Source organism: Choloepus didactylus, chromosome 10, assembly GCF_015220235.1.
Source record: "Choloepus didactylus isolate mChoDid1 chromosome 10, mChoDid1.pri, whole genome shotgun sequence".
Classification (NCBI taxonomy): domain Eukaryota; kingdom Metazoa; phylum Chordata; class Mammalia; order Pilosa; family Megalonychidae; genus Choloepus; species Choloepus didactylus.
The window spans coordinates 15,348,994-15,376,466 of NC_051316.1; the positions used below are offsets into that span (position 1 = coordinate 15,348,994).

General features: G+C 42.0%; 2 long non-coding RNA genes and 1 pseudogene across 2 annotated transcripts; 1 reads left to right on the top strand and 2 right to left on the bottom strand.

Moving 5' to 3' along the window:
- Nucleotides 1-502: 502 nt before the first annotated feature.
- On the bottom strand, nucleotides 503-4,378 carry LOC119505560. Its single transcript, XR_005210757.1, has 3 exons — nucleotides 4,296-4,378; nucleotides 2,468-2,606; nucleotides 503-576 (listed from the first exon to the last, which is right to left on the bottom strand). It is a non-coding gene; the product is annotated as an uncharacterized LOC119505560 (long non-coding RNA).
- A 205-nt stretch (nucleotides 4,379-4,583) lies between these two features.
- LOC119505561 lies at nucleotides 4,584-15,636 on the bottom strand. Its single transcript, XR_005210758.1, has 3 exons — nucleotides 15,625-15,636; nucleotides 5,534-5,641; nucleotides 4,584-4,881 (listed from the first exon to the last, which is right to left on the bottom strand). It is a non-coding gene; the product is annotated as an uncharacterized LOC119505561 (long non-coding RNA).
- Nucleotides 15,637-16,137: 501 nt separating this feature from the next.
- Nucleotides 16,138-24,624, top strand: LOC119505257 (annotated as a pseudogene).
- Nucleotides 24,625-27,473: the final 2,849 nt, after the last annotated feature.

Sequence of the window (27,473 nt, forward strand, 5' to 3'; positions counted from 1 at the left end):
CAAATAAGGTCCATAAATAGCAAGTGGCTGCTGTGTCTTGAATCTCCCTCTCTCTCTCTTTTTAAACATGTGAACCTTACATTGTAGTGCAGGAAACAGGGTACAGACAAATAGCCCCTGCCTGGATTCAAACACACACTGAATTTCTGAGATGTCCAGTCAGCAATTAGATTATGTGTTCATAATATAATTGGTTCTGCAGATAGAAATGGGGAGATGAAAATACAGATTTGACAGTTATCAAAAACATCTGTTCATCAACATGTAAGAGAAGATACCAATTCCTGAGGAAACAACCCACTTACTCATGTAACATTGTTTCTATGACTGTGATTTTCTCCTAGTTTCCAGTTATCCATTGCCACAATAGTGCAGATTAACAAACCACTGCAAAATTCAGTGGATTACATGCATAGTGTTGATTGTCCTCAGGAGTCTCTGGGTCAGGGTTTTAGCCTTGGCTCTGCTGGACACTTCTGCTCTAGTCTGGGCTCACTCACCTGTCAGGGATGACTAAAAAGACTCAGTCTGTTCCATGTCTCTCATCTTCCAGCAGCATAGCCTTAGCACATCCACCTGTTGATGGCAGAAGTGCGAAAGGAAGACTCAAAATCAGATCCCAGAGGCAGAGGGGGATGGAAGGCATGGTTGAGTCACCTGGGGAAGGGCAGGGATGCCAGGAAGGGGAGGAATTCTGTCTTTTTTCAGTCACCACAGGTAGATATGACTTCTCACCTCAACAAGGTATAAACCTTGAGAGGAGAATGTTATTCAAGAACAGATTACTGCACTCCTACTGTAGGGCTACGTTAAAAACATTCTCACTCCATCTAACCCTTCATTCATCAAACATTTTTCTGTGGTCTTCTATGTGTAGACACTGTGAAGGGTGCTGTGAAGAATTCAAATGTGAATAGGTTGGGTCCCACTGCTTGACTTGTAGATCCTAGAAGCAAAGGCTTATATAACTAATTTTTTTATATAACTAATTTTGATCTGAGGGAGAGTGGGCTATAATAGTGGAATTTTGCCTGGGTAATAGTAAGAATAAACAACAATCAGAGCTCCTAGAAATTTGATATATTAATTCTAATTATTACAACTGTACACAGTTAGCAGTGTTATCTTCATTTCACAGAGAGGTGAGTGTTGGCTCAGAGAGGTGAGACACTTGCCAAGGTCACAAAGTCCAAGAGCTGACCTAGGAGATCAGGGTTTAAGCCCAGCAATCTGGCTGCAGAGCCTCTACTCTAACCCTGACCCAGGCTCCCACTTGAGAGTGTTCCCAGAAGCTGGGAAGCAGCTGCATTCAAGAAGGCCCTCCATACAGGAAGGAATGCCTCAGTTACATCTCTGTGATGAAGCTTCCCCTGACAGGATGGGCCTCAAGAGGGAGGACCACTCCATCAAGTCCCTTTCCAGTTGTCCTTTCTCAGCAGGGGCAGCAGTTTCCTCCTTGGAGGACACCCCATCTCCCACTGCTGCTTCCCCTCCTGGGCCCTGGCTTGTCCATGCCTGGTCAGCCTTCAGCCACATCTGTGTTCTTGGTTGAAGAGGTTTCTGAGGTGTTATGATATCTAGGTTCTCAATGATGAGGTACTGGGGTTGTTTTAATACCCTAATTCTAATCTGGGCCCATGATAGATATAATTTGCTGACGAGTGGATGAGTAAGGAGTGAGCTTGGCCTGCAGGGGTTCCTGCTACATGCAGCAGCAGCCAAAGGAGGTGACTCTGGGTCAAGGGAGTTGTTCGGGTATCTCTGGAGTTGTGACTCACTTTCTCCACCTTCTACTGCAGGACCAAAGCTTGTATAAGGCCCTGTTACTGATTCCTGGCCTCTCTCAGCTCTTGTCTGTCTTCCATTGAGCTCGTTCTGCTTTCCATGTCTGCAGGCCATGGTCCCTTGGCCATAAGACATGTCCTGTCACATTTTGTGTTAGTGTTGTGTGACTTGAGGACTGGGTAAAGGAGAATTGGGTCACCTCACAATACCGATGGAAAGAATGGAGAGTGGAGCTCAATGCCTGCAGATCCATAATGGGGTCACATTTGAGGGGGGGGGGATGTGGAGTGAGGCCCTGTTGAACATCCTCAAGGACAGATGTCTCTACTGGTGATCCCTGAGCTGATTTTCTGCTTCTTATTGGGAGGGTAGTGTTGTCTCTGCACCAAGCTTCCCTGAATTCTTATACACACGTTCTGATTCATCCCCTGCAAATGCCTTCCCCCCATACTCCTGGGAGTGGGTGCAAGTACATACTGTGCAATATAGAAGGAAGAAGAAAGATGCAATGGGGAGTGAGGTTTTAGGGCCAGTCCGATCAAACTTTCAATTTCACTATTGTCATCTGGTGACTCTGTGACTCGTGGTCTCTCTGTGGGGTTTTTTTCAGTATGACAGGAAGAATAACATTTAATTACGATAACTGTTGCTAGCATTAAAGATATGAAAGTAAAATGCTTACCCAGGATATGGATTCAACCCATGGTGTCCATCATTTCTACTCTGAAAGGGTTCAAAAGGAACCCAAGGGAGTCTGAAGTCATCAGGAGAGTGTTCTGTGAGGATGTGGGTCTCAGTTCAGTGTCAAAAGATAGCAACATCTAGAGGGGTGAAGAAGTCGGAGTTCCCTGAGGTTACACTTACTATTCTTGAGGTCCAGCCCTTCAGCCCCTTACTCTGACCCATCACAGCCCCTTCACCATGTGCTGGATCCAACTGTTCATGATTCCATCTCCCTCCAAACTGTGCACTTCCTTATGGGAGAACAGAGTCCTTGTCTTCAGTGGGACAAGGACATCAACATAAGCAAGAACTAGAGTGGGGATAATAATGGCTATCATTTCTTTAATATCTTTACCAAGAGTATTGTTCAAGGCATGCTACAGGTCTATGTAAATGCCATAACTAGCCTGTGACATAGAGGTGATTCCCATTTCACACATGAGTCACAACTCATCCAGGTCACAGAGCCAGTAAGAGGATGACCCAGAACTGGCCTCAGATTCATCCAGGTACCATCCATTCATTTCTCACCCTTGCCTGACGCAACCATGAATCTGCTTTCTATGAATGTAGGTATGTTCATTATAGAAGGTAATATAAATAGAGTCACACCATGTGTGTTCACTGAGGTCTGGCTTTTGTCACTGCGAATAAAATTTTGAAATCCTCCAAGTTGTGTGTTAATAATTGGCCCTGTTTTATGGCACAGTGTATTCCACTGTGTGAATATACCACAATTTGCTTACCCAGTTATCAGTTGATGGAAACTTGCGAGGCTTTGACTATTCACTGTCATTTCTATTAGTTGATTATCTAGAAGTGGGATGGCTGGGCATGTGGGATGAGCCCATTTAAATTTATACAGAACAGCCAAACTGCTTTCCAAAGTAGCCACATGATATCACACTCCCCCAGGTCATGTATAGACATTCCAGTTGCTCCATTTCCTTCAACTTATGGGATTGTCAGTCTTTTTATATTTTCACCATTTTATCGGATGTGTACTGGTTTCATATATTGGTTTCAATTTTCATTCCCCTGCTCATTAGTGATATTGAGCATATTTTCTTCTGCACATTTCCCATTCATATATCTTTTTGTAGTGTCTGTTCAAATGTTTTACCTATTTTTTATTGGCTTTTAAAAGTTATTACTGAGTTTTAAGCATTCTTTACATATTCTGAATAGAAGTTTGTTATTAGATATATATGCTGTGAGTTTTACCTCCTACTCTTGTGGTTTGCCTATTTGTTTACATAATTGAGACTGAGTAAATTCTGGTGGAGTGAATGGTTTGATTCTTCTAGATTCTACTTCAGATTCTCATTGCCCCACTAGCTTTTAGAGTTTTGAGTCAGGAACAACTTCGTGCCTGCTGACATTTGCTGTGTCCATTCTGAGGCCCGAGGGAAGATCTACTAAGACACGAGGGACTTCTTTGATATGAGATCCTGAAGAGGATTGGCCTCTGCCTGTGTGGGGTCTTCATTCCCATTGTTTAAGGTAAATTTCAGAAGAGGGGTGGGTTTTCACTCAAAGAGGAACTGGAGATTATTTCTGAGGAGTGAGATGAAGGTAAATGTGGCTCCAACTAATCCAACCACGTGCCCTGCTGACTCCTAACCCTGTGATGCTCGGGGCTCTGACACCTTGACCCTCCTCCAGGGCACCATCAGTCTCACTCCACCTTGCTCCGTGCCAGGAGGACTCGATTCCTCAGGGTGCATCTTTTCCCCAAACCATGACATTCCCTCCACAAAATATTTGTTGCAGAACAATCAGCTTACCACACCTCAGGCCTTCAAGCAATTTTCACTCATACAATCTGAGTGGGAGCTTTTCAGTGCTGGGCCAAGATAAAGAAAACTCATATTCCTGTCTCCTAAATCTCAGGATCCATGCTCTACCATTTAAAAACAAAATGAAAAGAGAGAAACAATAAACAAAATCCAAAGAATTATACTGTGTATTCTTTCTGTGCATTTTTAATTAAAAATACAATATTTTAAAATATAAAGGCAACAAGAGCACCATTCTCTTAATAAACACATTATATTGAACACAATTCTGCCATTATGATGGGTTAGGAAATGAAAGGTGCAGTGGAAGCAAAAAGAATTCCTCCATAACATAGGGAATCATTCATTGGAGCATTCAAAAAAGGGATGTCTGTGTCTTTTGGTGGCACAAGGATACATCATAAAGAATAAAAGGCAAAAAGGAGACTCACCATAAGGAGTGAGGCCCAGAAATAATTGGGAGGGCCCCAGGGAGGTAGGAGGCATGTGTGGTCAGAAGTTTTCCACCATCACTTGGCACCCTCCAGTGGGATTCAGCTCCATGTGGAATAGAGAAAATAAAGGTCCAGGGACCCTATAAGAAAGACATGAAGCTGATATGAGCTTCCCCATGCTAAGAATATCCAAAGCCTTCAAATAAGTAAAAGTCCATCTCACCTTGGTTCAGGAGAGTCAGAGCCTATTCTCCTCTTATCTGGAACTCTCCAGTGTTACAAGCCCTCACAAACCACCATTCTCCAGCCCTACATCTGCAGTTTCTCCAGTGTTACCTCCCTGACAGCTAGAGGCCCTTTCTATTCCTGAAGTCTCAGGTTTCCATGGAGATAGGCTGCTTGAGTATTACTCCCATAGCTGACCTGATCACTACCCAATATTATGCAACCAGGGAGCAGACAGTAGGTTGGGGGTGGGGCACATGGCTCTGCATCCTTTCCAAAGTAAGACCCTTAGTGGACTGTATTCTTGACCACTAGCTATGAACAAGAGAAGCCAATTTCATCTGGGGATGTCCAGATTTTTCTCAGAGGTTTTTGTCTGGGAGACTTGTTCCATCTGACTTACTGTTCAGGAAGCCACACTATCTTAGGAGAGCTGACTGTCATATGAACAACTCAGCTGTGAAGTTTGGCTACACAGAGCCATTGTCCATCACCCCTACCCATCTAGGGTCCCCTGATGCAAGTACCACATGAAAGCAGAAGGAACATCCTAAAACTCAGACACACCTGAATGCATCTGCATGAGGAGGAGCAGGAAATCTCCAACACTTTTGAAACTAAAGCATGGGCCAATGGGATCAAGAGCAACTCAAAATTCATAATGACCCAGGATGGCTGCAAACATAAAAGGACAAAAAATCTACAAATATTCCACTGACAATTCACTTAGATTTGCCAATAAATCTACTACGGTGTTGCCTGAATGATCTCTCTCTACATGTATATACTAAGCACACCCCCACACCCACAGACTCCAGAATGGTCCTCTGACAAATGCACAATAATCTGCTCTCCATGAAGAGAAGGAGGATCCCTGGTTTATGGAGGAAATATTCCCATCATGGCCAATTTAGACTGCCAACCTGATGTCAGTGAACACAGACATGAGAAAAGATATGCACAATGAATTATCCCAAGTGTTTTAGTTTCCTGGGTTGCTCAAGCAAATACCATGCAATGGGTGGTTTAAACAATGGGATTTTGTAAGTTCATGGTTTTGATGCAAAGAGAAAGCTGAAATCAAGGAGTCATCAGAAATGGTGTCTGGGATGTCTCTATCATGTAGCAATGCATATGGCCTCTCCATTCTCTTCTGGGTTCCGCTGAATTTCATCTTCTTGCTTCTGGTGGCTTTCTATCTGAATTTCATTCTGTTTATAAAGGATGTGATTAATAGAATAAAGACACATTCTAGTTGAGGTGGGCCACACCTTACCCAAAGCAAGCCCATAAAATGTCCTACTTAACCATGGGAATGGATTAAGATAAAAAACCATGTTTTTCTGGGGTACATACAGCTCTAAAACACCACACCTTGTTAATATGAACCAGCTCCAGCAAAGCTGATCCCTTTTCACAGGAACAAGTGTACAGGATGGAGTTGTAACCCAAATAGGACCCTCAATTCCCATCCTAAATATACCAACACAACCACCCTACATATCTCCAGATGCATGAAACCTCGTATATCCTAGATAAATATGCCTAATTGTATCCATACCCTAAATACAGTCAAATCACCCATTATTCTTAAATTCTACAGTCAAAACCTACCCACCTTGAATAGTCACAAACAGTTCTACAACTGCACAGACATAACAAATAACAAATCTGCCTGAAAACAGACATAAAACCAACACACTTCTGTTCTACATACATTAAATACACTACATACACACAGCTCTCTAAAAATACCAAGAAAATGTAGATTTATCTAATATATCCCCCCCCTCAATGGACACACACACAATTCAACAATGGTACAATATTCACAATTTCTGAACAAAAGCACAACCTACACAGCCTGTTAGTTTCCAAATACAGAGCTGAAATTACCACATCCCAAAGAATATATACTCCATGAACTCCATGAACTCAAATGCATATAGAACTACAACCAACCTGTAGATGTCAATTTATACAAGGCCCTGAAAACACATATACAAGCAACTGCACCAGTTTTTTCAAGCATTACATTCCAGTATAACAAGACATTCAGTGAACCATTTATTACACACACAAATGACCTATAAAGACACTTATACACAAGCCTACACACATGGAAATACATACATAGACATTCAAATATTTACAATACCTGAATATATGCATTGCCAAAACATTATACATCATTCCCATATATCCAGAATAAAACCTCACCTCAATGAACCCCAAACATTCCCAAAGACACATTTGAAAACCCTAGCATTTTCCAAGGAAGGCTGTGAATAATTCTTACATGCTAGATCCTATGGATAAATGTATACAATTCTTCCACTCACTTCTGGATTTACATACAAACCAATCACACACTCTGAAGAAACAAAGAAATATCTCATTCTACCCTATATAAGGACACATAAATCCCCTGCCAAATCCCAAATTACACAAACCCACTCCTATATCCCAAATTCTCAGATATAATTATATCATATACCTGGAAAACATAAAAATACAATTATCCCACTGCAGTAGACTAAATTATGTACACCAAATTAGATACGTTACTATTGGTGGGAACCTATTGTAAATAGGATCTCCTGAACATGATACTTTTGTTATTGTGTGGCCCAAATGAATAAGGGTATGTTTTAATTAGATTGCTGCAAACCTTATAAAAAGAATCAGAAGTTAGAGAAACTAGAAAGGACAGGACATTGGCAAGTGATAAGAGGCAGAAATGCATCCAAGGGTTACCAGCAGTCAACACAACAACGCTGCAGATATTCAGGAGAAAGCAAGCCTTGCCTGTACTTTGATTTGGATTTCTTTTATCCTCAAACCACAGAACAATAAATATTTGTTGTTTAAGGCAATCTCTTGTGTGGTATTTGTGATAGCAGCTCAGGCAAACTAAGATATTTATTTCCATGTATAAACACACAACCCCATCATTCCATTAGGTATATATAGACTAACTTCCCAGAATACATACTAATAATTCTCTACTAATAAATTCAAATTCATAGCCTTAGAAGATATATATCCAAACTTCTGTGACCCTTGAATACACATACATTCAATACACACAAGCCGCAAATATACCCACAATTCTCCAGAATGCTATACATATGCAAAAAACACCCTATACTCTCAAATACATATATAGCCCCCACACTACCTGTATATACATATTCCCCACACTTGTGAATATTCACAAAAATAACTCCAGCATCTTCTAGAATAAGACTCAACAAATGGCACAATCCCACAATCCTTTCATCTGAACATATACTACATCCTGCCAGCTACCTAAAATAGGCTTACAGCTACCTTAAAATACCAAAGTATGCACACAATTCCTGAAAATCACCAAAGCATACATCATTAATCAGCATGCCCCCATTAAACTCAAATAATGCCTCCACATTTCCTGAATACAAAAAATACACAGACCCTACAAACTAATATACACAGACACATTCCTTAACACTGCCCATATGCATAAGCATATATTTATGTGTACATTTTTTAAACACAAAAAGATCTCTACAATTTATTGGGAAAGCGTGCACAACATGAAAAAGAAAAAAAAAACATTCTCAAAGCCTCAAATTACAAATAAATAACCCCATTGATATACATTAATTTCATCTCACACCCTCCAAAAACACTGAGCTTCAGCCACATACAAAAAACACATTCATGACCTCCAATTAATCCCAAATATATAAGCTGACACCACCAATTCAGACATTTGAATACACATATCACATTTCCACCAGCCTGTTAAAATATATACATAGACCCTGAACTATGAATTCTTAGGAATGCAATCCCAAATACATGCACAATTGAGCTCATACTCCCTGAATTTCTACAATCCCAAAGAGGCCCACAAATAACCATATAGAATATCCTGATTCCAGGAACACAGCAGCCTCTTCTCCCCAACACCCAAAATCAGGCACAAAATGCCCTCCTATTGACCCCCTAACAAGCCAAGGATGAACACACATGGATCCCTGTTCTAGTTTGCTAATGCTGCAGAATGCAAAATTCTAGAGATGGATAGGCTTTTATAAAATGGGGGTTTATTTTGCCACACAGTTACAGTCTTAAGGCCACAAAGCGTCCAAGGTAACACCTCAGCAATTGGGTACCTTCACCGGAGGATGGTCAACGGCGTCCAGAAAACCTCTGCTAGCTAGGAAGGCAGCTGGCGTCTGCTCCAAAGCTCTGGCCTCAAAAATGGCTTTCTCCCAGGACGTTCCTCTCCAGCAACCTTGCTCCTCTTCAAAACATCACTCACAGCTGCACTCTGTTCCCTCTCTTTGAGTCAGCTCATTTATATAGCTCCACTGATCAAGGCCCACCCCGAATGGGTGGGGCCAGGCCTCCATGGGAACATCTCATCAAAATCATCACCCACAGCTGGGTGGGGCACATTCCAAGCAAATCTCTGCCCCACAAGACCACAAAGATAATGGCATTTGGGGGACACAATACATTCAAACCGGCACAACCCCCCTCTCCAAACACACCCAATTCACTCAGAACCTCCACTCCCCCAGAATACAAATATAAAACCACATTAGCGCCCCAGGTACATATGGAAAGATGTGCTGACAAAGTTTCAACAGCCTAAACCAACTCTCTTTAAAGTATTAATACACTCATCCTCCCACAGTAAATTTTGATAGTAGAGATACAGCACACTATTTACAAAAAAATTACAAAATATGCAATACCCTTTATTGTAAGTTCCATATAGCCAATTGATTCAAACATAATGCTTTTGTTGATTTTTGTTCAAATCTTGGCATCTGTTATAGCCAATCTGTGCTTGCAATTCCATCATAATTTGCTATTACAATTTCAATAAATGTTTGATTATATTCTTTTAAGCAAGGATGCTCACACTCTTCAAAAATGAGTGGGTTTGGGGATGGAAGAATATGGCAGCACAGAGAGGAGTGGAACTTAGTTAGTACCCCTGAAGCAACTAATAAACAACCAGGAACAACTAGGAAATGATCTGGAATAACTGCTGGGGGACAACCATGACTGTCCACACATCATGCAGCAACCTGGATTGGGAGGAATGCCTGAGATCGCAGTGTGGAATCTCTGAGTAGAAATTGTAGACCTGAGCCAGGAGCTCCCTCTCCAATGGCAGCCTGAATTGCAAAGCATCACTGTGATAGAGAGCAGTACTCTCTGAACAAGTGAATATACTCAGTCCAGCTCCAACTGGGGTTTCACCTGGCAAATGTGGACAACTCAATGCAAGCTGCAAATCCCCAACAAGCAGAGGCTTTTAGTGATGACTGATCTTGAAGAGCCAGGGGATTTCTCTTTCCCAGGAGGGGGAGCCCAGAGGACTGGGTGCTATCACTGGCCAACAGGTGAAACTGGGGGCTGTGGACTGACCCTGAAACAGGGCTTTATGTCCCTTTTTCTCTCTCTCAACCTGAGTGACTCAGTGGAGAAAGCCTCAGACTTTTTCAGTTCACAGTGCTCTGCAGTGAAGAAAATCTCAGCCATTTTCACTGTGCAGTGCTCAGACCCAGACAACAGTGGAGATAGCAGAGTCCGAGAGGCAAAGAACCTATTTAAATGCAAATGAAAACTCCCTGGGGGGTTTATCCTCCCTAAGAGGAAAGAGGTGGTGTCCAGTTCTACAAGCAGCCTTCCATTCAGAACCAGACCCCAGGGCCTGGGGGAAAACAATCAAACCAGAAATAACTTCCACTGAGAATAAAAAGGGGCCACACCTCCTTACATCAGTTGGGAGTGAGAGCCTGACAAGCACCACCTGTTTGGCAGGTTAGGAAAAGTACAGTGAGTTGAGGAATCACAGGGTGTGCCAATCTTCTAAGACACATACACAGGGAAACCTGGTGCTGAATATTTCCTTCTGGGACTTGAGCCAGTTCTGGCTGGGAAAACCTGATTAAGGTAACCAAGGAAACCAGATGCCTAGATAAAAGAAAACTACAACCTACACTAAGAAAAATGAAGGTATAGCCCAGTCAAAGGAACAAACTTACATTTCAACTGAGATACAAGAATTGAAACAACTAATACTAAATCAATTCAAAAAGTTTAGGGAAGATATGGCAAAAGAGATGAAGCATATAGTGAAAACACTGGGCTTACATAAGGTAGAAATCAAAAGTTCAAAGAAACAACTGGAAAAATCTATGGAAATGAAAGGCACAAAACAAGAGATGAAAGACACAATGGAGACATACAACAGCAGATCTCAAGAGGCAGAAGGAAACACTCAGGAACTGGAGAACAAGACACCTGAAATCCTACATACAAAAGAACAGATAAGGAAAAGAATGGAAAAATATGAGCAACAGCTCACGGAACTGAATGACAACATGAAACACTTGAATGTATATGTCATGGATAAACCAGAAGGAGGAGAGAAGGGAAAAGGGGCAGAGCAATAATAGAGGAAATAATCAATGAAAATTTCCCATCTCTTATGAAAGACATAAAATTAAAGATCTAATAAGCACAGTGTACCCCAAACAGAATAGATCTGAATAGGCCTATCCCAAGAAACTTCATTATCAGATTATCAGACATCAGAGACAAAGAGAGAATGCTGAAAACAGCAAGAGATAAGTGATCCATCACGTACAAAGGAAGCTTGATAAGACTATGTGTGGATTTCTCAGCAGAAAACATGGAGGCTAAGGAAACTGAGTGATATATTTAAGATACTGAAACAGAAAAGCTGCCAACCAAGAATCCTTTATCTGGCAAAACTGTCCTTCAATATGACAGAGAGTTTAAAATATTCTCTGACAAACAGACAATGACAGAGTTTTTGAACAAGAAACCTGCACTACAGGAAACATTAAAGGGAACACTACAGACAGAAAGGAAAAAACAGGAATGAGAGGTTTGGTGCACAATTTTGGGTGATGGTAGCAGAGCATTGTAAGTACATTGAACAAAGATGACTGTGAGTATGGTTGAAGAGGAAAGTTAGGAGAATGTGGGACACCAGAAGGAAAGAGGAAAGTTAAAGACTGGGACTCTATAACTCAGTGAAACCTAGATTGCTCAATAATTGTGATAAAATGTACAAATATGTTTTTTTCATTAGGGAGAACAAATGAATGTCAACCTTGCAAGGTATTAAAAATAGACTGGTATTGGGAGAAAAATACTATCAACACAAACTACAGACTATAATTAACAGAATCATTGTATTATGCTTCCTTTAATGTAAGAAAGGCAATGCAGCAAAGCTAAATGCATATAAGAGGGGGTCATAAGGGAGGGGTATGGGACTCTTGGCATTGGTTATGTTGTCTGACTCTTTATTCTACTTTAGTTTAATGTTGCCTTTCCTTTTGTTGCTTCCCAGCTGTCATCTTTTTTTTCTCTTTCTTTTGTCTCTTTACCTTCTTTGACTCTTCCTCCTGCTTTGTGGAAGAAATGGAGATGTCCTTGTGTATATAGGGGTGACAGTGGTTGTGCCAATTTGGATGTATTATGTCCCCCAAAATGCTATGTTCTTTGATGTAATCTTGTGTGGGCAGATGTTATTAGTGTTATGAGATTGTAAGTCTTTTATTGTTTCCATGGAGATGCAACCCACCCAACTGTAGGTGATAACACTGATTGGATAATTTCCTTGGAGGTGTGGCCCCACCCATTCAGCATGGGCCTTGATTAGTTTACTAGAGCACTATATAAGCTCAGACAGAAGGAGCGAGCTTGCTGCAGCCAAGAGGGACACTTTGAAGAATGCACAGGAGCTGAGAGAGGAGCTACAGATGAGAGACACTTTGAAGACAGCTGTGGAAAGCAGACTTCTGCTCCAGAGAAGTTAAGAGAGGACAAACACCCTAAGAGCAACTAAGAGTGACATTTTTGAGGAACTGCAGCCTAGAGAGGAGCATCCTGGGAGAAAGCCATTTTGAAACCAGAACTTTGGAGCAGATGCCAGCCATGTGCCTTTCAAGCTAACAGGTTTTCTGGACACCATTGGCCATCCTCCAGTCAAGGTACCTGATTGTTGATACATTACCTTGGGTACTTTATGGCCTTAAGACTGTAACTGTGTAACCAAATAAACTCACTTCTATTAAAGAAAATCTGTTTCTGGTGTTTTGCATTTGGCAGCATTAACAAACTAGAACAGTGGTGATTACCTAAATATGTGACCATACAGGGAAACATCAATTGTTTACTTAGGAAGGAATGTATGGTGTGAGAACACAACTGTCTTGAAAAATAGGTTGATAAAGAAATGTTCAGGGCACTATATGTAGTGAAATTAGTCACATAAGGATAAATATTGTATGGTCTCACTGATATGAACTAATTATAATATGTAAACTCATAGACACAAAATATAAGTTACCAGGATATAGAATGAGGCTAAAGAATGAGGAGTGGTTGCTTATTATGAGCAGAATGTTCAACTAGGTTGAACTTAAATGTTTAGAAATGGACAGAGATGACAGTAGCACATTGTAAGAATAACTAACAGTGCTGAATGGTTCATGAATATGGTGGAAAGGGGAAGCTCAGAGTCACGTATATCACCAGAAGGAAAGTTGGAGGTTAAAGGATGGGAATGTATGGAACAGTGAACCTTGTTTTGGGCAATGTCCATGATTAACTGTACAATATTAGAAATCTCTTTCATGAACCAGAACAAATGTATGAGACTACAACAAGAAGTTAATAATACAAGGGAATATATGGAAAAATATACCTATTGCAAACTATTTACTGCAGTTAGTAGTATTTTGACATTCTTTCATCACCAGTAACAAATGTACTATGCCAATACTATGAGTCAATAATGGAAGTGGGATGGTTAGGGGTATAGGAGGATTTGAATTTCCTTTTTTTGTCTTTATTTCTTTTCTGGAGTAATGAAAGTGTTCTAAAAATTGAAAAAAAATTAATTGTGGTGATGGATGTACAGCTGTATGTTGGTACCAGGGGCAATTGCTTGTATACTTTGGATCTTTGATTGATTGTATAGTATGTGAACATTCTCAATTAAAAAATGGGTGGGTTCATTATAAATGTTGGTTGATATTTTTATGTTAACAAGCATTATAGTGAAACAATGAAGATATACATTAGAATTTCATCTAACTTTTCATGATGTTCTTCACTTCTTTCTTCAATAGAACGGTTTTCAAAAACTGAAGAAACTTTCATTTTTTTCTATCAGAATGTAACAGAAACAAACTTGACACACGTTTAAGTTTGCTCTACATTATTAAATTTCCTAACGCAATTTAACTCTAGACAATCCAATAATCAATAAATGCTGCCGCGTCTGGGTCTGTGTGTTCCCAGTTCCGGAGGTACAGATGCTCCCCCGCAGCACAGGGCGGCAACAGGAGGGCAGGAGCGCAGCTTAGGGAGCAGCCGCTGATACAGACACTACAGATGCAAATAACTGAGAGCACACACAAAAGTGAGCTCAGTGACATCATTACAAGCCATAAATCAGAGAAGCCATTACCCTTATTTTTTTATAAAACTGATATATTAAACCCGGAATAGAGGGAAAAGGGCCAAAGTACATTCCCTTCCTCCCCCAACTACCATTACCGCGCACTCCCCCCTGTGCACACGCGCTTCCCTTCAGTGTTCCGTTCACAACCGTCACCAGCAGCGGCTGGAGGGCAGGAAGCCACAAGCCCGAAAGCCCTGCCCATCAGGGGAGCGTGCGCATGCGTGCAGGGCCAGGCCTGTGGAGACAGTGTGCTGAGGAGGGGTCTGCGGGAAAGGCGGGAAATGGAGTCTCAGGGCCCTTATGAGGCTTCTTGGGGAACCTTCAGGAACCTCCATAGCCATCCCACCCTCTATAAAAGAACTCATAGGAAAAGATCACTTAGGATTTTTATACTTACAAGCCTGCCGGGCAGTTCCTGTACTTAGATAGGATCCTTGGTGAAGTATTTTAAGAAGAGATCTGATCTAAGGCAGTGTTCTCAGATAGGAAGGATTGGCTATACATGCTTGACTGTATTTAATTTTGTTCTTATTCACGTCCTTTGCAAAAAACTCCTGGCTTTTCTGGGTCCTGACTCATGGAGTAGAATTAAGTAGCTTCTTTGCAATGGAATAGAATGAAAATCTAGACTTTATAATGCATTCTATTAAAGTGTTCTTTCTCAATGAAAAGGTGAAAATAGTGTGTTTTGTTGGTGGAGCAAAGATTCAAATTCAGTTTTCTACTGTTATTTCACTGCTCTTTCTTATGGAGTGAGAAAGTAATGAGAACTTAATAGGTTACACCTCTTAAGTAGGGTTTCCAAATAAAATAGAGAACACCACTTAACTTTGAATCACGGACATACGAATATTTTCCTAGCATTCAAGTGTCATGTAATGTTTGGGGCATAGTTATGCCAAAATATTATTTGTTAACTGAATTTCAAATTTAACTGTGAAGATGTATTTGTTTCCTAAATATGGCAATATTCATAGGGATGCTTTAAAATTTTAAGAAATATTAGACCTGTTCCTTTCAGTAATCTATCTTAAGGAAATGAGTACAATAATAGCAGGGAAACTGATAATGGAAAATATAGGAACATAATGCTGATTTCCTAATCAGAAATAAAAGTGAAAATGCTTATTTGAAAGGAACTTACATTGCATTTACTTTGCTTGAAATCTCTCTAAAAAGTTTTAAAAGAAGCAACTGACTTTTGTTTCATCTGCTGAGTTGAATGTGTAGCCAGTGGAAAGGGGAAGGGGGAAAACTTATTCCTGAATACTCCATTTTGCAAAATTTGGCTTTTAAACCATGAAAATGTAACCTGTTAAAAAAATTAAATAAAATAGTTAGCAGATAAAATTAAAAAAATATAACAACAAGAAAATAAAACAAGGAAAAAGTGGTGAATTTTCAGTAAGCCTACAGGCATGGACATCTCTCATGCAGTGGGACAGTCCAGAAGAGAATGAGGTTAGCATGGCAGGCCTTGATGGTTGCTGCAGAGCTTACAAAATAGACACTATTTATGGGAAACCAGGCTGATGAACATAGAGCAATCTAACATGCTCGGTCTACTGAGCAATCTTAATTTCCAACATTGTGTTACCTAATCTCTGTAAGTGCACATGCATTTGTCAGATAATGTGTTCTGATTTTTGTACAAAAAATGATGCTGTCATTGAAGTAAGTGAAAAACCTACCACTGCAGTTGCAGAGCAGGATGGGTTAAGAGGCATGAAACTGGTTTATTGGTAAGAACTTGGTATATGTGTTTTGCTGCAGATGTGAGAAAGAATCCGAGTTGCACTGAATAACTACATACCAAATATGTTGTCCAATTATAATTTGAAGGGAACATTTGTTTTCTGACCATCTGCCAGAGCCCTTCATGGAATGCCTCCCCTCCCCCACCTCAGGCCTCCCTGCCCTCTGCCCCTCCCCCACTGTAGAATATCTTGAGTCCTGCATTCTCACCCTGTATAGATTCAAAATTTCAAACCTTTACTCAGATTCCTGAGAATCTGCTGGGAGCAGGTCACTCTCTGGGTCGTGGACCTGAACATTTCTCAACCTGTAGGCTACCAGACAGCAGTGATCAGTGTCCATGCCTGAAGTGGTGACATCAGAAGGAGGTAGGAATGTAGGATAGGGAATGTGTTATAAGAGTCCTGCCATCCTTCAAATCTATGGGAATTCAAATATGATCCAGCCTCTTGGAACAAGATTTGAGCTGAATTATAGGAATGAGAGATCTCTGGACTCTTGCCAAGGGCCACTCACCTGGAGGGTAGGGGCAATTGGAAACCTGAAACTTTCAGTTGAGGAAGGGGTCTCCTTAGAGATAGATCTGGATTTCTGAGCAGAACTACATTGGCTATAGAGAAAGGATGGGAACAGGCAGATTGATTCTCTCTAGAAGGGAGAAAAGCCACATAATAAGTATGCAATAAGTAGTGGGATTGTGTTGTGTCGTGGCAACAGAGATGCTTGCCTAAACCCTGTGTCATTTCTTCTGGCACCTGGAAATTGCTATATGATTTTATTTCAAGGTTATGAACTGGAGTAAACTAGGTCTTATATGGGCAGCGGGGAGCAATGGTCTAAAGCACAAAACAATTCAGTGGAGTTATCTGTGTCTATGTGTACAATGATAGATTCTCTGGAGCTACACTGGAAGTTACTCTTAACTGCCACAGCCCAGAATCCATAAGCTCCTTCCTATCAAAAGACATCTTTGATTTCCCTCCTGACAGCTGTTTGCTTTCATTCAACCAGGCCAGGGCAGTTGAGTAATGTCAAATAGTTTTAGAGGTTGGTCTTACCTAAATTGTTCTGAATTGCTCTAAGATTATGGAAACTCATATCTTCAGACTCCCTTGAACTTGTTCCTAACCTCATGGTGAACCCTCAGCCCCTCATTTTACAGTTGAGAGGGAGATGTTGCTCATATTCCATGAATACTTTGTGGTCATGGAGGGGAAACTGGGTCATGTTGGTTTTCCAATGGAACGTTGTTTGAAGGCAGATTCCTTTTTGAAGAGGGAATGGAGAATAACAAGGAATTAAGTATATTTTCTCTATTATTATTATTATCATTAATGTCACTAGCACAGCTTTGTGATTATGCCTATGTTGTAGGTTCCTGTTCTCACTGAGTACAGTCTGAGGGAGGGACTTGTCAATGGGAATGTATTCTGGATTTCATAGCACCAGATGACACCTGACTCATGCCTGGTCATAAGGCTATTTCCTTTTAGTGTCTGGAGTCCAGATTAGAAGGAACAGTTAGTCTCCATCATTTGGTGTCAATTTTAAACAGACAGGCAACTATGTTAAGCTCTGGAGTCCTCCACTGATGCCTTTTACTGGCCCTCGCTTACCCTTTCCACATATGGTTGGTTGTTACATGACAGAATTGTGGGGAACTTGGCATCTCCTGTCCTGGAAACAGAATTTCCTGAGTGGTGGTAGGGACCTCTGTGCAATGAACAGTGGGCCTGGCCCTGTGTAATGAGGGTTTGGAGGGGGCCTACAACCTGTAGGTATATACTGGGGAGGATGTGTAAAGGGTATGAACTTCAGGGTTCCTAAGGAAATGGCTCCTGCTTGGGTAGAGATGTTTCTCCATTTCTTCTTGTTTTGTAGTTGTGGGAAAGGAAAGGACAAAAGATGTTTTATAATAAGCACCAGTAAAAGGGAGACTGAAGAGAAGAAGGGTAAAACAATCTTTGGGAATCTACCTCTTTCATAACTTCCCTGTGGCTGCCTAAAACTTACTCTAGATAACCTCTTTTATTTGCTCCTGAGCAAGCTGAGGGGCACTTTCCCAAATATCACATGACAGCCCTGTTCCTTGTCCTGCATGTCCCTTGAGTCTGGCCAGATATATTGAAATGATTTTCTCAGTTAGGCACTGTGATTCAGTGAGAGTATGGGCTCCTTTCTTATTAGCCATCAGAGGTCTGGGAGTCTTGACCTGGGAGCAAGTCCTGCAATGGAAAACTCTCAGCTGGAGTTCTGGAATCTAAAATCTCTAGGAGGACATTTGCTGTCATTGAGGTTTCCCTCTCATGTGCCTTCTCACATATTGAAGTTCATAACGCTGATTCCCCAATTAGTTCTGGAGATCCCCTGATAGCCTCACACTGTACCCTTTTTTACTATTCCATTCACACATTTCCTTGTCTCCACAGCATCTCCATTGCTCAGACGGGACATGAGCATGAATCTTGGAGCCTCCCTGTATCATTTCACTACACAACCAGTCCCCACACCCATACCTGGTCCACCACACCCATGTACTGGGGGATGCTACTCACACCCTGTTTTTAATCCATCATTTCCTCCTGGTGACCCTCTGGTGATGCCTGCTTTCCCCAGAGCACTCTTGTGACAGGAGATGGAGGCCCTGTCACCAGTGCATCTGGAGCTGACAAAGTCATTATTCAAGTCAGGAAACTAGTGGAACCAGCTGAGGCCCCTCAAACTCAGTCTGTTATCCTTCCTCAGACACACATTTTGAGTGCCAAAGGGATCCTCTGTGGGGGTGTTAACCACCCCCCTTCAGGGAACTTAAGACCCTCTGCTGGAAGGTAAAGTACAGTGGGAGGAGTGTAGGGTTTGTATTCAGACACCGATTCAAACCATGGCTCCTCACTTTATCATGGGAAACCTCTCTGATTTTTAGACCACCCAAGCTGGTAATGGAGGTTGGTCCCCACGCCTTCCTCCTCAAGCTCCAACACCAGTTGCCCTGCTGACCCCCAATGTTCATTCAGGGAATGCTTTGCCCATGCCACAGGAGGGCTTAGGGGAGGGAGGTGTGGCCTCCGCCCAGTTGACACCCCCACTGGATGACTCCTGCAAACCCAAGAGTGTTTATGAATAAGAACTTCAGATGTTGGCAGCACTTCAAGTCCCTAGCTGAGAGGTACTTGGGCCTAATTCCTGATGCCGAAGCTCTTCCCTGTTTTCTAAAGTGAGTGACTTCTTCTTATGCATGTATTGATTGCCCTGGAATATTCAAATAAAGAGGGCTAGGGGATGGACAATCGATTTTAGGGTATTAGGAAACACTTGAATGAAGGTCATGAGTGTAAAGGGGTATGATGGGAGAAGATATATTCCCAGTTTATAACTTACATTTGGGTGTCTCATGTCAGTTGATCTTTACCACCTTCTATTGGGTTTCTAGCCAATCTATACTTTTGTATCATCCTAATAACCATTTACATAGGCCTAAAAATCAGAGAGGTTTCCCATGATAAAGTGAGGAGACATGGTTTGAATTGGTGTCTGAATACAAACCCTATACTCCTCCCACTGTACTTTACCTTCCAGCACAAGACTTAACCACATGTTGTCCAGGTTTGGTCAAATCCACTGGATTGACAAGAGGTGTAGGAAAGAGGCAAAATACTTCACTTTTGCCCCACCCTCATTTTCTGTAAAATTCCAATTAGAACTAGGAGGTGTTAGAACGTGTACAGTTGCGAAATGCTTGGGCTCCCTCTCGTTCAATTTGTAAACCTGTAGAGGTTACCTCCCACAGTAACCTCATATATGAGACTTTTGCACTGAATTCAGAGGATTTCTGAGATTGGTACATGAATTAATATGTGAAGTACTTTGAAGAGTGAAGTACTTATGGAATGTTTTACTACCAGACGGCTAGTCTTTTTATTATTTTTATTTTGTTACGTCATTTTCTCATTACATTTTAAGATTCAGAGAAGACAAAGGAGAACAAAATAATGCACAAATGCCAAAATACCCAGCTAAAGAGTGTGAGTGGATGATAAGCCATGTAGTCCAAGACCATGGGATGTAGTGAATGTGAGAAAGAGACATTTGGGATTATGGTAGTTTTCTCTTTTCACACCCAGAACTGCCATTTCTCTCTCCTCTGTGCTGCCCCACAGTAAAATTATGTGTCAACTACGAGAGTGCATATATCAACTAAACAAGATACTTGTTCTTCATTTACATCATACTCCCCAGTAGTTGAACTCCTAAATAAATCCCCTGCCTCAGTAAATGATTCAAGGCATCCCCCGAATTCCCAGTTTAGAGCAGTCCTAATGATTCCCTAAATTCTTGAACACTCCACCTTCCCTCTTGGAGCAGACTCTCAAATGAAGTCAGCAGTATGATCTCCCTATTGAGTCAGCTCAGAACGCTCTTCATGGGCAAGAGCTCCAATCGCCACTGGATTTGGATCTGTAATCCTCGTCTTCATACTCTGATGCAGTTTCAAAGAAAATTTCTTCCACCTGATGGTCAACTGTGAAGTTGGTTAAACTTCATAGAATTTGGACCTCTGTGAATGGTGTCTGGAATCTGCTTTATATGTACTTTCCTGTGTCACTGTATCCACAATGACATTGAAGACACAAGGGAAGAATCAGATATTTTTAATCCACTGCTTTTAGATCTATCTCTCAGAAATGAATCCTAGAATTAATATTCAATGGTCAATCAGTGGTATTCTGAGTGAAAGTACTTAAAATAAAAGATTAAACATTGGAAGGAAGACATGAAGTTATAGATGGCAGGGTTCATAACATTTGGGGGCAGGGCAAGGGAAGGAGGAGGTTCCTGTAGAATGTCACTGGCCTGGAGGATTTTAGCCCAGTGCTTTGATCTCTGGCCCAGCAGAAGCCCACCATGACCCTGGAGGAAAGACTTCACAGAGCTGTGCAGGAATGGTGGCACACAAGCAACTTTGACCGGAGGATCTACTATGAGATGGTCGGAAAGTGAGTCCCAGAATCTTGTTATTTTGAGGGAGGCTGTGTTGTGGGGTGTGAGGAAGGAAGGTGAGGTAGGCAGTTGTCAGGCAATGCAGGTAGTCATTACAGGCAATGTTCATAGCAGGGGGTATCAACTAGGTGAGGATTCCCAGAATATTGGAGGCACAACTCTCCCCTGCAGTACCTTCCCCCTTTTTCTTTAGTACTGGGATGGTCCTCTCCTCTCTTTCCTAGGATACTCAGCCCTGCTCTTATTTTGGGTCTGCAGATGCCCTATTCATGAAGGTTTTAGTGTTGGAGTGGTTATATCTGCAGATTCCAAGGGGTTAAAATACATGATGTAGGGACTGGGCAGTGGGTGACTTGCTCTACCAGGCAGGTTCCTGCTTACATTGGTGGTAGGGTAGCTGGAGGCTGTTGGCATAGAATATTGGCCTGCCTCTCCTAATGAAGCTATGTTCAGAAATTGTCCCCTGTCATCCCAGATGAGACAGTTTTAGAAGAGGTTGGTCAGGGGAAGCCACAGTCTCAAGCACTCTGTGGATGAGTCTTTCAGCCCTTACTGCCATGTCTGCATGTTACTCCTTGGCTAAAACACAAAGAAATGGAAAAATGTATGAAAACCACCTCATTGGAAATTGAAGCTCCTCCTCCAAGTTCCTTCATACTTTCTTCCCAAGAACTTCCTCACCCCTGTCCTTACTAGGCTTACTGTTCTAAGACTCTAAATCCCAGCCTAGGATTCTTAGTTCTATGTGCTATTCTGTGGTTTCCATACAATGAAGAGCATCACAAATCCTAGCCTCTGACAGTGGACACCTCTGTGTATGTCTACACAGGAACACCACTGCCTTGGAAGAGAGGGTCCACCTGTGTGTCCCTGCCTTATATTACACAGGTCTGATTTAATGCAATAACCTATACTAATATTACTTAAGTCCACTGAGTTCTAGGTCTGGGAGGCTGTAGATCCAACCTTGAGTATCTACCAATCAACAGATGGTTCATTTTTTTCACATGCTTTTTAAGTGTGCAGGATTGTACTGTAGGTGAAAATATGATGTGGCCTCATGAGGTTCCCCAGAACTGTGGCTCATCCACAGGGAGTAATGCCCCTCTTGCAACAGCACTTATCCAGGACCTTGATGACTCACAGAAGATACTTCATATCCTGTGTTGTTGAGGCTGATCTCTTTTTCTAGGCATCTGAGGAAATATGGCCTTCTTTAAAGCATTGCTTGTGACTTTCCCCATGCTAGGTTCAAGGAGTTTGAGATTGAGGAAGAGAGGCAAACTGATATCTTGCAGCAGAGGAATGGCCCTCAGAACCCTCTAACAAAAGCCCCTCCAAAGCTTCATCCCATTGTGCAACATGGCACTGTGGAAGGCCAGCAGCCAGGTATTGCTCAACAAATTCCAACAGAAGATGACGGCCAAAAGGGGCAGAGAGAGGGCCATATGACTCACATCTGGTACTTTTCCTTCAAGACATGGCATTTGTATTTTCAACAGACAACCCAAGAAGACCCAGGCTTCCAACTTCCAATTGTCATAGACTAGGTCAACTTTCTCATTTACACAATATTGACTGACTCATAGGGATATATTTATATAATATGCTTTAAATTAGGGGATGGATGTAGGAATATCTCAGAATACCAGAGTTTCCACCTTCCATTTCTAGGTGATTATCTCTAAGATTCTCCACATCTTAAATCTTCTCCTATAATTGTTCATTAAGACTCAGGTTCCCCTGACTCACATGCACCCATGGTCTTTCCTTAAGATACTGCTCTAACCAATATGTGTTTGGAAGAAAATATCTGGAGATGCATGCTAATTACTCTTCCTGATTTCCATCCCTCACGTTAGTGTCCAACCTGAAGAAGGCAGGCCCCAAATCACAGTTTCTGAGACAGCAGCAAAAGAGACACCAGGAGACTCTGAAGGTGAGGCCCCAAAGGAGATCCCAGGTGAAGCTGTTAAAGAATACACATGGGTGGGCTGGTGAGGTCTTTGTTCTCAACCTCTGAGGCGGATGGAAAATGGGAAGAGGAAGAACACAAGCAGCAGCAAGAAGAGGATGGGATTTATGCAGACCCAGATCTCCTCAGCTACACTGACAAGCTGTGTGCCAAGGAAAATTTTGTTACCAAGGTGGGCTGTGTCTGTAGGTGTGGTGTCTAGCCGATTAGAGTGTCTTGGTATTGTCAGCAAATTGCATTATTTGCCTCTTCCCCAGTCTGTTGCAACCTAATTCTATTCCTTATCTCCTGAGCCATGTGTAGCATGTACATGTATGTGATTTTGTATCTTTTTGTGAGCTTACATGTGTGTGCATGTGTGAGTGCATATGAGTGTAGCTGGTGGTAATGATGGTCCAAAACAACCAAAGATTGCAAATAGTGGAGTAGCATCAGGGCTTTTCCTTCTGGCCCCCAAACTGATAGGTTGCTCAATATCAAGGATGCTCATTTCCTCTTGCTACTTTTTCCAGGTGGAAGCAGTCATTCACCCTAAGTTCCTAGAAGAATTACTTTCTCCCAGTGCAGATATAGATTTTGATATCCTCACAGAGGAGCTGAACAAAAAGGAAGGACTTAGGTAAACCAAGAGTTGGAGGGAACTTCACAATATAAATTCCAGTGGTATGGTTTGGCCCTATGTTGACTTGGGTCACAAGTCTACTGGAGAAATGCTGTGCATGTGTTAGGTGCAGGTGGAGAGTAAGTGGGTATCAAACCAAGGAAAGGTGTTCAGAGGGAGTGGTAAGGACTGAATGTTTCAGAAAATTGCACAGGAAGATGCACAGAATGAGTTATATTATCTTCATTTGAAACTTGCTAGCCTACTGCCGAAGTGCAATCCCCTCCCCCATCATTCAGCCACCTGATCTCAGAAATTCTTCAGAGCTAGTAGTTGTCCATTTTCCTTCCTCACAGCTTGCTGAGAAATGTCTCCTGGCTTTCAAAGATGGAGAGGGTGCAGAAGCATCTCCAACTTCTGATGTACCCAGATTGGACACAGTTCCTCCCACAACACACACCAACAGTGGTGCAGAGATCAGAAATGACCATAGCCCTCATCTTGAGAATAAAATTAGTTTTGAGGGCACACATTGGAATGGCAGAGCAGACAATAGCCTGACCCTTGCTAAAAACCCTGCTGTCTCTCAGAGGAGTCAAAAGTCCTCCAATATCCTAACTGAAGGAAACACCTGTCCTCAGCAAGACCAAAGAGTCAGTGGCCCTAGATTTGAAAGCGAGGATGACACCATTCTCCATGAATCCTCTGCTGCAAGCACACCATCCTGGCCAGCAGACAGTTCCAATGGAGAGAAGGATAAGGAGCTCTAAAGCCTTGCCTTCCTCTTGGCTCCACAATGTCGCTTACTACCATAGGATCTTTTCATGTGGCGCTTCTCTCCTGGTGCAGTTCAGTCCTCAAGGCCTCAAAAAAGAAGATGTGAGCCTTTCTCATGGAAAGAAGAAGGACCGTATTTAAAGAGAAGGGATAAGTGGGACCAAACTCTCCACATTACCAGCCCTCTATGTTGGGGTCCCAGAGTAAAATTTCCCCTTTTATATAAAATATAAATATAGTATAATATATAATGTGATATACATATAAATAAAGGCTGTTCTGTTGGAAAATGCTCTCAGTGCTGCAGTACTCTGTACACTATATTCTCTTGTCATTGATACTTGATGGATTGTGTGTCTGTGAAGGATGGATACAGACGATTCCAGTCTCTATGGACCCACAGATGACTGGCCTAGTTCTGCCCTCTACCTTTAGTGTGACTTCCTTCAGATAGCTCCTGGGAAGAAACTAACTTTCATGCTATTCCTCATAACTGACAAGTCCACATCCACTTTTCACATGACCTGGCTTGGTTGTGGGTAGTCATCTGTGGGCATCCCAGTGTTATATGTATTTCTGAACAATTTACTGTTAGATTCCTCCATATTGGGGTTCCAGAGTAAAATCCCCCCCCCCCCCCATACCACAAATGATCCTCAGTGCTGCTTCCTAATGCTAGTGCTGTTCTTTGGCAGATCCAGAGTTTGAGGAGATGGCAGGGAGAGGTTTTCCCAGGTGAAGATGATTTATATCTTGGTATATAAAATATAAATAAAGTTTATTTGTTGGAAAATGATCTTAGTGCTGCAATATTATGCACTTTTCATTGACATCTGATGGTTGGTGGGACTGTGAGGAAGGAAGGATGTGGAAGAAACCAGACTCTAGGGATCCAGCCATGACCGGCCTAGTTCTGCCCTCTACCATTTGTCTCACTTCCTTCAGAAGGCTCCTGGGAAAAGACTAACTTTCATGTTTTCCCTGGTAACTAAGAAGTCCCTAGTGATCCCTTTCTTCATCTCTTATTCACATGCCCTGCCTCAATTGTGGGCGGTCATCCATGGATATCCCGGCATTATCTGTATCTCTTAACAATTTCCTGATGGAATGTTGCTCTTCTACCTGTCAGATTTCTGGACCATTAGTTAATTTTCTCTGATCCTAGAGACAGTACCTCTCATTAACATTTTTGTGTTGCACTTTCCTGATGTAGACATCAGGGCGTCAGTGATCCTCAGCTCACCCAGGTCAATTGCTGTGTGTGGGTGGTTTGAACAGAGACAGACAAGCATGGCTTCATGGGGATTCAGCTCTGTGCATTTCTGCCTCAATATAGGATATGGCATCATTATGACACAGATGGTTGAATAAATGTTTAATTATAGTCAGCTTTATTAATCATGAGAACCAACAAAAGATCATTGGGGAAAAGAAGATTCATGGGTCCATCTAAGTGTTTATAGCAATATGGGCTAGGCAGGGAGGATACAAAGTCCTTTTGTGCATTTCTGTGCAGGCATGATTCTTGCACAACTAGATGGGGATGGATCCATTTCAGTGGCCAACAGGACTGACCTTGGGAGACTTTGGGTTATTTCAAGGATCATCCAACAACAACTATTCCCTCTTTTTCCCAATTAATGACTAAAATTCTTATTTTGAATACACATAAAGATTTATATTCACGTATAAAATTTTTCTTTCCAACAAAAGTAAAATAAACTTGATTCTAGAAAAATCAAACATGAACCTTCATGGGTTGAGCTGCATTGCAGGCCCTGGTCTGCCTTCCCTGTGCGGGATGGCCACAGACTGGGGACAAGGGGAGAAGGGGTGAGAAACTGGTTGTCCCACTTCTTGGGCTCTTGTACAGGCTCAAGCTCAGAGCAGTGGCACTGCTTGGAGATGGGGATTTGATTCTGTGGGCTGTGGAGACTTTAGATGTGTAGAGGACAAAGATGTTGTTCTGTACCTGACTTCAACAGGCAAGTGTCATATGAGGAAACAATAATAATAATAATAAAAATAAAAAAAGAGCTGGGACTAAGGAGAAGAATCAGCTGCTCATTCAGCTGAATTATCTTGTCTTCCCCCTCTGGTCCCAGGTTAGATCCTCAAATTCAATTGTGTGTTGTCCACCTCCCCAACCCCAATCTACTAGTCATAACTGTCAGACACTGAGGTTCCCTGCAGGGACAGCTCTGACACTCACCCTTGTTCCTGCCCATCCAGTGGAATATTCTAAGTTCTGATTCCTCCCCCATTGCCTGTGTGGATTCAGACAAGCTATGACTCCCAGCATGTATCCCACTGTACAGTTCAGCATGCAAAACTGTGATTGCAGTGTGGTGTCACATCAGAAGAGGCAAGATGGAGACATAGCCTTCCTTGTAGTAAGGTTGCCTGAGACCTATCCTTGCTTCCTGCAAAGAGTTGAGATAGAAAGGGACACAGGTCAGAATCATGTCCTGTTATCATCCCTCCAATATTGTTGACAGTTCTGCATTACAGTTTCTCCCATACAACTTAACATCTCCCTCCCAAGTGAGTAGCATCCAGAACCTGCCTGCTTTCTTTGGTCTTTTGCGCAATGGAATTTTATACTTGGCCATGATTTTTCTAGCTGTTGCCCTTTCTCTGTTCCTAAATGGCCTTCAACAAAGAGAATTGGGGCTCACAGGCTATGCCCTTCTAAGACAGTATGACAAGGAATGAACACTAAGCACCTAATATGTAGAAGATTCCTAAATGTTGCACTACTCAGGCCCATCTGGGATGAGCATCTCTACCAAGTGTTCCCTGCCCCACCTGCTTTACCCTGATGGCTAGACCAGCAACCACATTGGTCATTCAATGGTAATGTATTAAGCAAATGACAGAAAACTGG